Genomic DNA, 16,980 nt, shown 5'->3' on the forward strand with positions numbered 1-16,980 from the left:
TTCATTTGGTGTTTTCTTGTCAAAGGTACTGGAGTGCTTGCAGTTGCCTTCTCAGCTCTTTTTTGCACAAATGAGAAAACTGAGGCAAATAGCATTAAGTGACTTACCCAGAGTCACATAACTAGTAAATGTCTGAGGCTGGATTTGAACTCAGGTCTTCCTGATTCCAGGTCTATCAACTGTGTATATTTAAACCTTAGAATAAAGTAAGATAGATGTGCACAAAGAAATTAATGATAAGAAATAGTGTTTAAAAGATGAACCTGGGAAGGTGGAGTGAAGGCAGGGCTTCGTGGGAGCTCTCCCCCAAACCATTACAATATCTTAAAGTCATGACTCTAAACAGATTCTAGAGTGACAGACCCCCCCACCAAAAAAAAAAAGATTGAGTGAAAAAATCTTACAACCCAAAACAACTTGGAAGATGAGCAGGAAGGGTCTCCTGCTCCAAGGGGGATGGCCCCTGAGTGAACTAAAGAGAACTGGCTCCAGCAATCCTAGAAGAAACAATGAGCCAACTGAGTCAGTGGCAGTGATGGCACTTTCTAGGCAACTTGGAAAGTCAGCAGAAAAACTCTGACACTCTAGGGTGAGAGTGGAGCACAGTCCAGTGCAGGCTGGCTCCAATAGACCTGAAGCAGACCTCGGGAAGTTGCTGAATCAGCAATGCTCCCAGAGCTCACAGACTGCAAGGGTCTTTGCTATCACTGAGACAGGACTCTGTTTTTTGCACATGCTCAGGTCTTGGTTTCAGTCTAGGGCCCCAGTTGAAAAAAAGAGGAGTGGAAGCCCAATAGAGGTTATAGTCAGAGCAGACCTTCCTCACAATCCAGGGCACGAAGGAGTGCTTGTGGTTGCCCAAAGACCAGAGCACAGTGCAAGAGAATAGTCCTAATCTCTTCTTAGATCATAAGACCTTCGAAGAATTGAAAGTTTTAAGTACCAAGAAGTGTCTTTGAAAACAATTGCAAAAACTCTCAAAAGCTTGAGACAGTACATCCTTAAGCAGAGAGACTCCCCTTCACGAAGAGTTAAAATCAAGTTATAGGCTGAAGAAATGAGCAAGCAACAGAAGAAAACAAAACTTACTATAGATAATTACCATGGTCAGATGAAAGATCAAAATACACACTAAGAAGAAGGTAACGAAGTCTTCTATATTTAAAACCTTTAAGAAAAATATGAATTGGGCTCAGGCCATGGAAAAACTCAAAAAGGATTTTGAAAAGCAAATAAGGGAGGCAGAGAAAAAATTTGAAAGAGAAATGAGAATGATGCAGAAAAATCATAAAAACTGAGTCAGCAGCTTGGTGAAGGATATAAAAAAAAGTAGCCTCTTTTTAGGATTTTTTTTTGCAAAGCAAATGGGGTTAAGTGACTTTCCCAAGGCCACACAGCTAGGTAATTATTAAGTGTCTGAGAGCAGATTTGAACCCAGATACTCCTGACTCCAGGGCCAGTGCTTTATCCACTGCACCACCTAGCTGCCCCCAAAAAGTAACCTCTTAAAAACCATACTTGACCAAATGGTAAAAGAGATCCACAAAACAAAACAAAACAAAGCAATGAGGAAAAGAATAACTTAAAAAAGAAGAATTGGCCAAATGGAAAAGGAGATACTAAAGTTCACTGCATTAAATAATTCCTTAACATATAGAATGAAGGAATTGGAAGTTGATGAGTTTGTGAGAAATCAAGAAACAATAAAAGAAAATCAAAGAAAGAAACACTAGAAGAAAATATGAAATATCTTATTGGAAAAACAACTGACCTGGAAAACAGATCCAGGAGAAATAATTTTAAAAATACTGGACAGATTGAAAACCATGACCAAAAAAAGAACTAGACATCATTTTTAAAGAAATTATTGAGGAAGGGAGCAGCAAGGTGGTATAGTGGATAGAGCACTATCACTGGAGTCAGGAGGAGCTGAGTTCAAATCCACTTCAGACACTTAATAATTACCTACCTGTGTGACCTTGGTCAATTCACCTAACCCCATAGCCTTGCCAAACAAACAAATAACTTTATTTTGATGTACTGCCTTGCCTCAACTTACTAACCTGATATTCTAGAAGCAAAAGGTAAAATAGAAACTGAAAGAATTCACCAATCACCCAAAATGAAAATCATCAAATTTAAGAACTCCGAAGTCAAGAAGAAAATATTGCACATAATCAGGAAAAAATAATCCAAATATCTCTAGCCATAGTCAGGATAGCACAAGATTTAGCAGTTTCTACATTAAGGGATCATAGGGCTTGGAATATGATTTCTGAAAGGCAAAAGAACTTGGATTACAACAAAAAAAATCAATCATCCAACAAAACTGAACATACTCTTTCAGGGAAAAAGATGAGCCTTCAATGAAATAGGAGGACTTCCAAACTTTCCTGATGAAAAGGCCAAAGCTGAGCAGAAAATTTGATCTTTAAATACAAGACTCAAATGAACCATAAAAAAGGTAAACAGGAAAGGTAAATCATAAGACACTTAATGATGTTGAACTGCTTATATTCCTACATGGGGAGATGATTACTGACAACTCAAATAAATTCTCATTTATTAGGGCAGTTAGAAGGACCATATAACAACAAGGCACAGGTGGGATTTTAATTTGAAAAGATAGTATAAAAGATGCAGTTAATGAGTGAAAAAAAGAATGTAAGAGAAAGGGAAAGGAGAATGTAGAAATGCATAAGTTATTTCACATAATAGAGGGAAGAAAAAGCTTTTACAGTGGAGTTGAAGGTGGGGAGAGAGATAAGGGATATTCTCCCTTACTCTGATCAGTAATGGCTCAGAGAAGGAATAGTCTCCCTTCAATTTGGTAAAGAAATCTTTCTTATCCTAGAGAAAGGTAGGAGAGGAAAGGGTGAAGAGGGCCAGCTTTTGCAGAGTGGGAATCCACAAGGCCCTGGAGATGAAGATCATCAGGGATAAGCAAGTATTCTTGCTCGTTATGTGGATTGGTTGGCTCATTAATGAACCCTGACCTAAACAGCTGTGGAGCTAGAAGTGTACAGGAAAATTTCTGATAAAGAAGTCCATAGATCTCAAAAGATAAATATGATAAATTTAACCAGGGAAGCCATGCAATTGGGTTTCGTTAGAATTGTCATGTCTAAGTTTTGTTATAAGAGTCTGGATATTCGACCATAAAGTTAAGAGATGGTTTTCAGGACATTATAAGTGGTTTGTGTCCCTTTCTCTTCAAACCAGCTCTCATCAATATTCAGGCATACACAAGATCTATTGGATCTATTTCAGGGGATAAAAGGGATTGGGAGAAAGAGGGTGGAAATTAAGTGATAGAAGGGAGGGGTAGCAAATGCAAGATATTTTGAAAGGAGAGAGATAATAGAATAAATAGGGATAGTGGAATAGGATGGAGGGAATTAGTCAGCAAAGCAATTGAGGGAAAGAATATTGAAACATGTTTCTCTGATAAAGACCTCATTCAAGCATAGAGAACTGAGTCAAATTTATAAAAAATAAGATCCACTCCCCAACTGAAAAATGATTGAAAGATACAAACAGTTTTCAGATGAGGTTACCACTACTTTCAATTTAAATCATTAAAAAATGTTCTAACTCACTACTGAGAGAAGAAATGAGGATTGGAACAATTCTGAGGTACTATTCATACCAATCAAATTGGTTATTAGGACAGAAAGACAAAAATGACAAATATTGGAGGGTATGTAGGAAAAATGAGACATTAAAACACTATTGGAGGAGTTGTGAGAGGATTCAACAATTCTATAGAGCAATTTGGAACTAGACCCAAATGGTAAGCCCTTTGACCTAGCAATGTCTCTACCAGATCTATATTACAGAACACATGAAAAACAGGAAGGAATAGGAATCAAAATATAACGATATTTAAAGCAGCTTTTTTCCTGGTGAAGGGACTGGAGAATGAGGGGATGACCATCAGGTGGGGAATGGCTGAACAAATTGTGGTATGTGATTAACATGTAATGCTATTCTGTTATAAGAAATGCTGAACAGAATGCTCTTACTGGGAAAAACAAAAACAATTTGCATGAACAGATGCGATGGGAAATGTATTACATACAAAGTAACAATAATGTACAATGATCAGCTGTGAATGATTTACCTTTTCTCAACAATACTGTGACCCAAAAGAACTCAGAAGAACCTATAATGATGAATAATATTCATTTCAAAAACAGTGTGGATATGTCTATATACAGATTGAAGTATGCTTTATTTTTATTTTTCTTGAAGTTTATTTTTTGGGCAGGTATGTTTACTTTTATAACATGACTAATGTGGTAATTTTTTTCATGACTAGACATTTCTAACCTATATAGAATAGCTTGCTTTCTCAATGAGGAAGAGAGAGAGTGGAGAAAAGGAGAGAATTTGAAAGTCAACGTTTTAAAGGTGATTTCTGAAACTCGTTTTTGCATGTAATTGGGGAAAATAAAATAATAAAATTTAATAAATAAGCAAACAAATAAAAGCAGTACCTCAAATAAAGTGAATGCCTGAGATAAGGAGGTAGCATAGAACTATGGAAACAACCTAGGTTCAATTACTACCTGTGTCACCTTGACCAGGACATCTAACTTCCATAAACCTGAGTTTCCTTATCTTTGGAATATATGACCTGGAGGTCCCTTTTAAATTAATGATCAAATGATAAAGAAAAAAAAGAGAGCAAGCTTCAAGGTATGCATCAATAGGTCAAGGTTAAATGGTTAAAACAGAGAGGAATTTTTGGAGTGACTAATTACACCAAAGAAACAGCAGTCAGACTTAAATACACAAGAATTTATCAGGTACTTTTTATCTGCTATAAATTGGACTAAAGAAGGCAAATGCGTGTCCCTGCCCTCAAGGAACTCATCTTCCAAGAGAAGAGGCAACATGCAAATAATTGAGTACAGTGAGAGAGAGAGAGAGAGAGAGAGAGAGAGAGAGAGAGAGAGAGAGAGAGAGAGAGAGAGAGAATGGTGATGATGATGATGATGATGATGATGATAGACATAGATAGATAGATAGATAGATAGATAGATAGATAGATAGATAGATAGAATGGAAGATTGCTATTGCTGTTTTTCCTTCATTATCAAAGAAGACCATGACATCAAGGAAGATAATGCTACAAGAAACACAGGAGTTGGATTTGGGTGAGGGGGTGTTGTTCTAAGTCACCAGCCTCACTTTCTCCTCCAGAATCCTCTGGATCCAGTGGCCAGATATGAATCAGGATGACTGGAGATGGCCCTAGATGCAAGGCAAACAGGATCAAGTAATTTGCCCTAGATCACAAAGGTAATAAGGACCAAGTGACTGAGGCTGGATTTGAACTCATGTCCTCACGACTTCAGGGTTAGCGTATTATCCACTGCACAACCAAAATGAAAGGTAACCACAGAGGAAAGCAGGGCCAGCAGGAACTGAGAAATGACTTTTACAGAAAGTGGGATCTGAGTTGGACATTGGGAGCAAAATTGAGGAAAGAAACCAGGAAAAGGCATGGAATAAGGATAGGGAGTGAAGTTTATGAGAAATGGCAAGTAGTTCATTGTAGCTGGCTTCTAGAGTAAGTGAAGGGAGGAAAAGATAGGGATAATAGAAAGGTAGGAAGGAATCAGATTATGAAGAGGTTTGTAAATAAAACAAAGGCTTTTATTTACTGTGCATTAGGAAAATCACTTTGACAACTAAATGGGAATTGGATTACAGTGAGAGAGTCTTGAAACTAGAAGATGAAACAAACTAAAATGCTATGTATAAGTCACAGTGAGAGATAATGAAAACTTGTACAAAAGTGACCACTTTGTGAATGGTAAAAAAGGAAACCAAGCTTATTGTTTTGCTCAGTCCCAGTCTTGTTAACCCCTAAAAGGTTAGCTTACGCTGACTGACCTACTGGATATAAACTATGTTTCATGTCAAATTTAACATCTTTATCTGACCAGATCTCACCACAATCATCAGCTTCAAAAACTGTTATTATCAGCTTATTACTCTACTGATCAGAACTTGATAGAAAGACACTGTTTATGAACAGTTCCTTTTAAGACACTGTTTAGGTGAGAACTGATCATATAGTTTGAATATATTTATATATATATATATATATATATATATATATATAGTCTATATTTGTATAAAAATACTTGGAGGATAAATAATTTTGACTCATAAAACCATTGGTTTTAAAATTTTTAGTTAAAATAATCTTATAGAAAAGAAGAGAATAACTAAGAACATTTGAACTCGAAATAGTTCCAGTGAGCAGTAACAGAAATAAAATCCTAATTTCTATGACTTCTTTTTTCTCTTCTTTACAACTGTAAACATTCATTTAAGTAATAAGAACTCACTTTTAAATTATAGACTCACAGATACAGATTTGGAAGGAACTGTAGTGTTCATTGTGTCCAATTTCCTCATTTTGTAAAGTGGTTTATTCACAGTTTTGTGAAGTTTGTAGGTAAGCATCATTCCTTCCATTTTATAGATAGGAAAACTGAGGCATAGAGAGGTTAAATAATTTGTTCACTCAGTAAATATTAGAGCCAGGAACTGAATCCAAGTTTTTATACTACAAGTTAATTTTTCTTTCCACTAAAACACATTGAAAAAAATTGTTAGTTCATTATATTTCTCATTTTGCTTGAGGTTTTAGCATTAAAATAATTATGCAAATGGTTATGATGAAGCTAATAGTTGACATATGTATAAAGGACTTTAAAGTTTACTAAACATAGTACATATATCATCTCATTTGATTATTTATTTTGAAGGTAACAGAATGAACTAAACAAACTTCTAAGTCCTTTAACTTTGGGTGCTTTGAGTCTGTGACTAAACAGATGTAGGTTTACAAGTAATGTTCTAAAATGTTCTTAAATTTTTGGATTATATTAACAAAATTGAAAGCATATAAATGCAGAGAAATAGAAACTAAAATTTTAAATTTAAATTTATAATGTCACTTAAAGACCTTTTGTAGTCTCTTTATATGAGATTTTATTCCCTATTCTCTACAAAATGATTAACCAGTTTCACGCATAGATGGTATAGGGAGCTGGCTCTTCAGTGTGATTTTAAGGGTACTAGGGAATGGCTCTCAAATCTTCCCTTATGTTAGAAGCATTCTACTATCAGAATTTCAAAATTTTAACTACAAGTTTTGACCCCATCTAATTGTGCAGTAACCCTGAGAAAAATGCTTTAAACTTTTATGAGTTTATATCTTCCTGTGAAAAATAAGCAATATTTTTAAAGGGATGAAAAGGAGTGGGGGTATGATGCCTGAGGAAAAGTCAGTGAAATATATGTGTATATGCTGTTTTGAAACTGTAATGACTAGAATACTTAATCATCATTGACATGCATATATTCCTGTGCATGTATAGATATATATATATATACACATATGTATATGTATAATGTTTGGCATTCTGATGGATAAACTGCTTAATTATTGTATATATATATATATATATATAAATATACATATATATATATGCATGCGTATACTGTTTTGAACTTCGAATGATAAGGCTGTTTAGTTATCAGACACATATGTGTGTGTAAGTATTTACACATATGTGAATATATATAGTTTTGAAACCCAACTAGCCAAATTGTAGAACTGTATATGCAGACTGTTTTAAAATTCTAATGGATAAATTGCTTAGTTATTATTCATATAGAAACTTCTCTCTTCACAGATTGCGAAGGCCTCTGAGATTCAATTTGTCCTAGATTCTCCCCCTTTCAATCTCTAATGCAGATTAATGAGTAGGAAGAAAGACAGAGACAAAACTTAGATCATTTTTCCTCTTGTCTGACCATATTCCTGCCTTTAGTATGTATACATACTCAGCAAAGCTACCCTTAAAATATATATTCGATTATGAAGCATGAGTGTATATGTTTCAGAAGAGAATGACTAATAATGAAAGTATAATTTTTGTCTATTAATAACTGATTGCATTTGAATAAATTTAATAGGCCACATATCTTCTGTGACACAGACATTAAAAGGAATGTAAGATTATGCATAGATGATGTTCTTTAAAGATATTTTTAGAGGGATCTGGACCTATGATTTCATTACTGTTATTTAGGGAATTCCCAGCATGGGAATTTTCTTCAGGTTTGCAATTCTTCTATAATTTAATGTCTAAAAGAGACACCTGAGGCACTCCAAGATTAAATTACTTTCCCAAGGTCAAATAGCTAGTGTGTTTCCAAAGCAGAGCTGGAATCTTGGTCATCTTGACTCCATATGTTTTTAATTAGAGAAGCAGCTTGGCAGAGTAGAGAAAATAATGGAATGAATGTGAAGAAGACCTGAGTGCAATGTCTCTAACACTAGATACATTACCCCTTAACTATAAAATAGAGATAAAAATACCTGTAATATTCACCTCACTGAACCGTGGTAAAACTCAAATGATATGATGTATGTAAAGCAAATTGAAAAATGTAAAGTATTACATGAATTTCAGTGACCATTACTATTCTTATTAGAAAATAAACCACCTCACCCCCCCCAAAAAAAAAGGAATTTTTTTTTTTTTGAGATTGCAAATATCACTTCCGGCTCTTTTTGTCATTGTGTTATCAAGATAGTCAGAGGACACACTAACTTTCCCTTTCCTTCACTCTTTGTTAGGACTTCAGTTTTGCATAGTTTTGTATAGTTTGGAACCATTCTGTTACAAAAAAGATGGGGAAAAATCTCCATGAACAACTGAAGAACAAATGTCTAAAAAATACTGAGGCTGTTTCCACATCTCAAAAGTATGAAGTAATCTGTAATACAAATCACCTAATAATGTAGATAAACCTCCTAAATTGAACTCCAGACATGACCATAATGATCTGATGTTCATGAAAAGCTCAGAATAAAAAACACTGGAAGTATAATCTCCAAGTCTGGGTGTGCTGATGATTTGGAAATATTGGAATCTTAACCTCGGATTCTGGTTTATGGTTGTCACTTTGTTTTTTGACTTGAAGACTTTCTCAGATAACTTTTTTCCCCTTAAATTTTTATTTCCATTTCCCTTGAATCCCCAGAATTTAACTACAGCATCTAAAGTTCTTTTATTTTTGGATGATGATAAAGTTCTATTTTCTATGTGGGATCTTGTTTTATTCCTTTAATACTGACTTGTTAGTATGAGAACTACTCCTTAGCAGTTTGACTGCACCCCTCCCAAGTCTCTGTGTTTATACTGCCTTTAATTGTTTTATTCATTGCACTCCATATCCAGACATTCTAACATCTCTCTGCCACTTAAGTGGTAATGGGGCTGGCTCCTGCCACAACCTGTTCTCTGCCAACGTGTGAATAATGAGACCATCTTTGTTGGGTGATTACTTTGTGAATAGAAATGAATAATTTACCTGATAATCATTTCCATCTATCAGACTCTGCATTTTCCCTAATAAGTGATTTCAACACATTTACTTAAAATATATACTGAATTTTTCATAAGTTGGATGAGTGCATTCAGGCATCTGCTTATAAAGTCTCCAAGCATTCTTCTTTGAAAATTGAAACCCTGGGAGTAAAAAAAAAGCAAGAAAATGGGTTTTCAAACAAACCCTAGTGTTGACAGCCTGCTGTTCGTGGACTGGGAAAAATCTCTAGAGGTATTCATTTCAGGACATTGTGTTAAAGTGATTCCCTACTTTCACATCTCTCATTCAGGTAAGTGATTCAGGTGACCTCATTTATTAAATAGAAGGCTATACTGCATCTACACACCAACTCATCCCTGATGTTGTGAATGATTGGAATCACTGTAGTTAAAATAATATACTGTGAAAAACAGAATTCATTTCTAGGATACTAAGTTATTAACATTGCATTTCAAACAGTAGTTCAGAAAACCCTTGCAACCCAAAACAAATAATTAGTATCCCACCTTAGTTTTACATATTGAAAGAACAAAAGAGCATTTCATTTATTATTTTTATTAGTTAATTTTTTCTATTTTATGTAAAGATAGTTTTCAACATTTTTAAAAGTTTTTCCTTTCTTCCCTTTCTTTAGAGGGAGAGAACTCCCTCTAAAATAGCAAGTAATCTGATATAGCTTATATATGCACAATCATTTTATACATATTTCCCTATTACTCATGCTGTGAAAGGAAAATCAGAAAAAAGGGAAAAATCATGAGAAAGAAAAACAATTTTAAAAAGTGAAAATAGTATGCTTTGATCTACATTAAGATTCCATAGTTGTTTTGCTAGATGTAGATGGCATTTTCTATCACAAGTCTTTTAGAATTCTTTGTATTGCTAAAAAGAATTAAGTCTATCATAATCGATTATCACACAATGTTGCTGTTAGTGTGTACAATCTTCTCCTGGTTCTGCTCACTTTACTCAGCATCAGTTCATATAGGTGTTTCCAGGTTTTCTGAAATTTACCTGCAAATCATTTCTTTTTTTTTAGGTTTTTTCAAGGCAAATGGGGCCCATGGCCACACAGCTAGGTAATTATTAAGTGTCTGAGACCAGATTTGAACCCAGGTACTTCTGACTCCAAGGCCGGTGCTTTATCCACTATGCCACCTAGCCACCCCACATCATTTCTTATAGAACAATAATATTTCGTTATATTCATGTCACAACTTGTTCAGCTATTCCCCAATTGATGGACATCCTCTCAAATTCCAATTCTTTATCATCACAAAAAAGAACTGTTATGAATATTTTTGTACATGTGACTCTTGTACCCCTTTTTAATTATCTTTTGGGGATAAAGACCTAACAGTGGAGTTAAGGGTTAAAACATTAGGAACAATTTTATAGCTGGGCAAGATTCCAAATTGAAGAGTATTGTATTTAGTAAACATTAATATGATCATAGATTTAGAGCTGGAAGGAATCTTTGAGACCACAAAGAAACTGAGACTCAGAGAAATTAGATCTCTAACCAAAGGGATAGCATAAAAGTAAGACTTGAACCTAGTTCTTTTGATTCCAAAGTGAGCCCTAGGCTTAAAGATACAATGGAAAATAAATTAATATCAATACTTAAAGATCTGTGCTAAATGACAGTGTATCTAAATAATTAAAGGAAAAATAAGTCTATTTACATGAAGAAACAGTAAATATGTAATGATAGTTAGCATTTATATAGTACTTTAAGGTTTGATAGACAATTTCAAAATTATCACAAATTTTATCCTCACAACCAGTTCTGGGAGATAGTTGTCATTATTCTTCCAATTTTCCAAGTGAGAAAACGTTGGCAAAAAAGAGAGATGAAATGACATATCAATTCATATATGCGGCAAATACCTCAGGTCATATTTGAACTCAGAATTTCTCCGGATAAAACACTAGTCACTACAACACATAGATGGACAGAGACGTCAAATATAAAAATGGACAGACTCTTTCAAATATACAAAAAGAGATAAATAAGATAACAGAAAAAACAGGATTTTAGAAGAGTTAAGATAAAATTTGGCAATTTCTAAATGGAAAGAGAAAAGAGCATGCATATTTCTCAACTGAGAAGGTATTTATGCAAAAAATAACTGGATATTAATGCACCCAAACAGTATGAATAAATGCAAAAAAAGTCATAGATATTAAAATATTCTTTACCAACCACTAAAATCTATCAAAGAGATTTGAAGAAAAAATTAATTAGATTAATTATAAACTAAATAATTTATCAGTAGAAAGAACAAATCAAAGATATATGACAATTTTATCAATAAAATGATAACAATGAGACAACATACCAAAACTTTTAGGAGGCATGTAAAGCAATCCATAATGAAATCTTATATTACTAAACACTTCTACTAACAAAATAGAGAAAGAGCAGATTGAATAATCCAACATACAACTAAAAAATAAGAAAAATAGAAGCGATACATCTAAAATAGTTCAACCAAAAAAATTAAATTATAGAATATTTTTTGCTTTTTTTTAGTTTTTCAAGACAATGGTGTTAAGTGATTTGCCCAAGTCCACACAGCTAGGTAATTATTAAGTTTCTGAGATCAGATTTGAACTCAGGTACTCCTGACTCCTGGGTCAGTGCTCTATACACTGAGCCACCTAGCCACCCCCAAGAATGTTTTAATATTAAAGCAAAATATCATTGAATTGATAAAAGGGAACTTTTTAATTAAAAAAACTAATATATGACATTAGATAATCTGATTTTTAAAATAAAGAGGAAAATAAAATGTGTTGTACCAAAAAGTTGGCTTTTAGATGTCTATGGAATATCCAGTTCCAGAGGTTCTATGTAAGAATAAAATGGGAGGAGATTAGAGTTGGATATAGAGTTCCATGAGTTCACCAACTAAAATACAATAAAGGGTGATGAACAAAAGAACCAAGATAGATGTCTCTGTCTCTGTCTCTGTCTCTGTCTCTGTCTCTGTCTCTGTCTCTGTCTCTCTCTCTCTCTCTCTCTCTCTGTCACACACACACACACACACACACACACACACACACACACACACACACACAAAGAGAAAAACACACACTATCAAAAGAACCCAACTACTTGAGTAAGGGTTTGATATTTGATGAAAATTTCTGGGAAAATAGCTGGCACTACCTACCTAAAGAAGTACTAAAAGAATAAGAGAAATAGAGGAACAAAATGAAATATCTTTTACAATTTTAGATTAGGGAAAAACTCATTCCTAAAAGTATAATATAGAAAATCCCAAAAAATAAAATAAACAATTCTGATTACATAAAAGTAAAAAGATATTTTACATATAAATGCAGTTAAAATTGGGGAAACTAATATGGGGAAATATTTATATTTTTCTGTAAATGTCTTAATCTAAGCTAAATAAAGTAATTAATTAATTCAAAGTTATAAGAACAAAAGCCATTCTCCAATAGATAAATAAAAGATATAAAAAGCAGTTCTCAAAGAAATTGAAGTTATCTTCAACCTTTAAAAAATGTTGTCAATAATAAATAAGTAAAAACAATCCTGAGATCCTACATTATGACCACTAAATTTACAAAGATGACAAAAAAAACGAAAACGGCAATTATTGGATTGATAGCAGAAAGGTAAGAACATCAATGAATTCACTGTTTATAGTATTTGAACTGGTTTAGATTTTTTGAAAAGCAATTGAAACTATTACTCCTAAAGTTACTAAACTATGCATACTTTTTCACAATTAGTTCTGAATCCCAAAGATATTAAAGAAAAAGATAAATTTTCTAAAAATGCAAAAAATATATTTATAGCATTTCTGTATAAGACAGAACCAGAAACTAGAGGAGTACCCATAAATTTTGAGAATGGCTAAGAATTATTGTAAATAAATGTTATAGAACATTATTGAACCACAAAGTAACAACTTGGTAGGGAAACATAACTGTGGAAGACTCAAGATATTTGATCAATGCAGTCACAATGCAGTCACCACTCATGACCTCAGAGTATGATGATACAACATGCTATATACCTCTTATCAAAGAGATTTTAGTTTCAAGATTCAGATTGAGATATGGATGATATATAGATTTGTTTTGCCGGATTATGCATATTTGTTTTAAGAGTTTTATTTTCCTAATTTATCGAAGGGGGAATGTTGGGCAGGAGGACTCAAAATAATATTGTCAGAAAAGAAAATATAAAAAGAAACCTATGAAAAAATTTAAATGTGTAGAAGTAAATAGAAGAAAGTTTAGAAGGAAACATGGGTGAACAAGTTTTGTGTAATAAAGATTCCTGTTTTCATGAACAGTCCTTACATATTCTATATTTTTATGGAAATACTCATTTTAATTGGTGTTTGCTAAATTCAGAATAAAAAAAACTAAAAAGAAATCATCTACACTACTTTCTGGGAATTTTTATAAAATATAGGTATGGAATAATAGCCACCACCATCACAAGAAAGCTTCAATTTGCTATTTCATACATTCTTTTTGCTTTGTTTTCATTCACAATAATAATTTATTAAATCTACATTAACTAGATGAATGCCTATGAATTCTATCGAAATGTCTTCACAATTCCAATGCAAAGAAGAAAATTTGCCAGTGGGTGACAACGTATTAATCACCAACAAGAAAAGGATTAGAAAACAAACCCAATCCAAATAGGATTTGAATTTAAACATAAAATTCAGGGATCATAGAAACAACTACAATGTTGGTCACAAATCCAGGATGTAATAAAGGTAAAACTATTTCATACTCATGCATTAAAAATAAGGTTTTTGTTCTAGAAAATCATTCTGATTGGGTTCAAATCCGGTCTCAGACATTTCATAATTACCTAGCTGTGTGGCCTTGGGCAAGCCACTTAACCCCATTTGCCTTGCAAAAACCTTAAAAAAAATCATTCTGAGCCTACTTGAAGCATGTAGTATATTTTATGCCTTGAAATTATTTCTACTTTTGTTTGTTTGCTTTTTTTCATTTAGACTGACAATTTCAGGAATTAAAGAACCATTATTACCCATTATTCTATCCCACTATCTCTTACATTCTCTACCAATGATCTGTAAATCCTATGTATTTTGTTTATATCTAAAGCTTTCCCAGAATAGTATGATGTTAAATACCTTGACCTTGTTTCAGGATATGAAGAGCTCAAATGATGTCAGGGGAATTTTATAATAAATTTAAGACATTGAATTTGGTCTCTTCAAGCTTCCAGCATGGTCTGAACAGAGAGGCTGGTACTAATGGTCTTTTCTCTCATTTGTTTTCTATTCTCAGTAGGAATTGATTAACCTCTCCCCTCCTTTTATATTGCTGAGTGGAATAACCAATGACAGAAGTCTGTATTCCTTCTGAATGGGGACAATCAAATGAAATTCACACTGCATTCAGTACAGAATTGCATTCGATTTTTCTTTTCAGAATAATTAAAATCTAGTTTCATTTAAATATTCATGGCATATCTAGGGCAAATGTTGTACACAATAAAAGTTTGTTATATGCTTTTTTTATCTTTTCCCTGAAAAAGGGAAGCAGTCTTGTGCCAGGAAGTGAATGATAAAGAATGGCCCAGATGCTCATATTACCAAATATTACAATACTGACCAGCTGGTCCCAAACTGTTGCCATTCTCTTCCTAAACCTCTCTTAATCATGACGCTGTTGACTAATATCTATTACCATTAGATTACCCTCAGGTTGTCTGTCTACTACCTGTCATACTTTATTTAGTATTAAAAAAAGATTAAAACTACTTGGTAGATTTCTCCTGAATAAGAAGTAAAAACCAAATCTAGTTACTTCTTGACAATTTCTACTAAAATATTTCATGCCATTTTGAACATTTTTAATTGACTTTTCTTCAGCAATCTCCATGTAAGACCATCAAGGCCTGTGTGTCTGATTTTTGCTGTGTTCTGGACCCCAGAGGTACAAAAGCAGGGCAAATAAATATCTTTGCCAACTGCAAAGAACTGAGTATCCCATTGAGAGTCACCAGGGGAGAAGCTTTTTAAAACTCCTACAGCTGGTGCAGCACTTGATGTGAATATATTGAATGTCAGTAAGATCCAGGAGTGAAATATATTCCAGTGTTTGAAGACAAGTCCAGAAATCATTTATTTTTGCCTCAAAAAGCCACTGGAACAAAAACCATTGAACTTCCCAAATATTCACCATGTTGGCAAGAAATGGAAGTTTTGATGGGACAAAAGGGAAAGCAAACTTCCCAGAACACCATTTCATAGCATCTGGAACAGGGGTTTGCAGGGTTTATAGCTTGTGAAAATTCATTGAGAGATCAGTCTATTTTTTTTCCAAAGTGACATTTGAAGTAAATATCCTGTTGTCTTCAAATAATGACAATCATATCAAACACAAGCTCAGTTAAAGTTTTAATTAATGCAGTGATCTTGATGTTTGCTTATAAACATTGTTAAAGGGGACTGAGGAGTTAGGTTCTATTAAGAAGTTGAGTTCTATTATAAATGATAAATCAATTCTGGAGCTATAAATATTTTTGAAAAAGAAATAGCATGCGAAAACTTTTTATTAGTAAAGTCTCTAATGCTGACTTTTAAAAGACAAAATATGTCAATTCATAAAATTATTTCTATCAATATATACACTACCCTAGTCAGAATTTTTTATTTTATTATTTTTAACATTAATTTAAAAATTTTGAATTTTAAATTTTCTCCCTCCCTCACTTATTCAGAAGGCAACCAATAAGATATGCTTTATACATGTGAAGTCATATAAAACCTTTTCATATTAATAATGTTGTAAAAAAGGTAAGAAAAACAATGCTAATAATGTTTCAATCTGCACTGAGAGATTATCAGCTCTCTTTCTGGAGCTGTTTTTCACCATAGTCCTTTGGAAATCTTGTGAATCATTATGATGATTGAAGTGGCCAAGTCTTTCATAGTTCATCTTTATTACAATATTGTTATTATCATGAGCAATGTTCTCCTAGTTCTGGTTAATTTGTTTTATATCAATTCAGGTTTTTCTGAAACTGTTCCCTTCATCATTTGTTACAACACAATAGTATTCCATCCCAATCATATTACCGTAAACCATTCCCCAGTTGATGGGTATCCTGCAATACTTTGTCATCACAGAGTTGCAAAACATTTTATACATATTCTCTCTCTCTCTCTCTCTCTCTCTCTCTCTCTCTCTCTCTCTCTCTATATATATATATATATATATATATATATACACACACACACACACACACACACACACACACATACACACACACACACACACACACACACACACACACACAAATATAGGCTCTTTGCCTTTTTCTTTGCTTTCTTTGGAGTACAAACCTAGTAGTTGTCTGGGTCCAAGGATATGCATACAACCTTATAGCCCTTTGGACATATTTCAAAATTTTTCTCTAGAACAATTGGACTGATTTCCACTACCTGCATTAGTTTACTTTTTTAAATCACATTTCCTCTAGTATTTATTTTTCTTTTCATATTAGAATAACTGAAATGA

This window comes from Macrotis lagotis, chromosome 5 (assembly GCF_037893015.1).
Source record: "Macrotis lagotis isolate mMagLag1 chromosome 5, bilby.v1.9.chrom.fasta, whole genome shotgun sequence".
Lineage (NCBI taxonomy): Eukaryota > Metazoa > Chordata > Mammalia > Peramelemorphia > Peramelidae > Macrotis > Macrotis lagotis.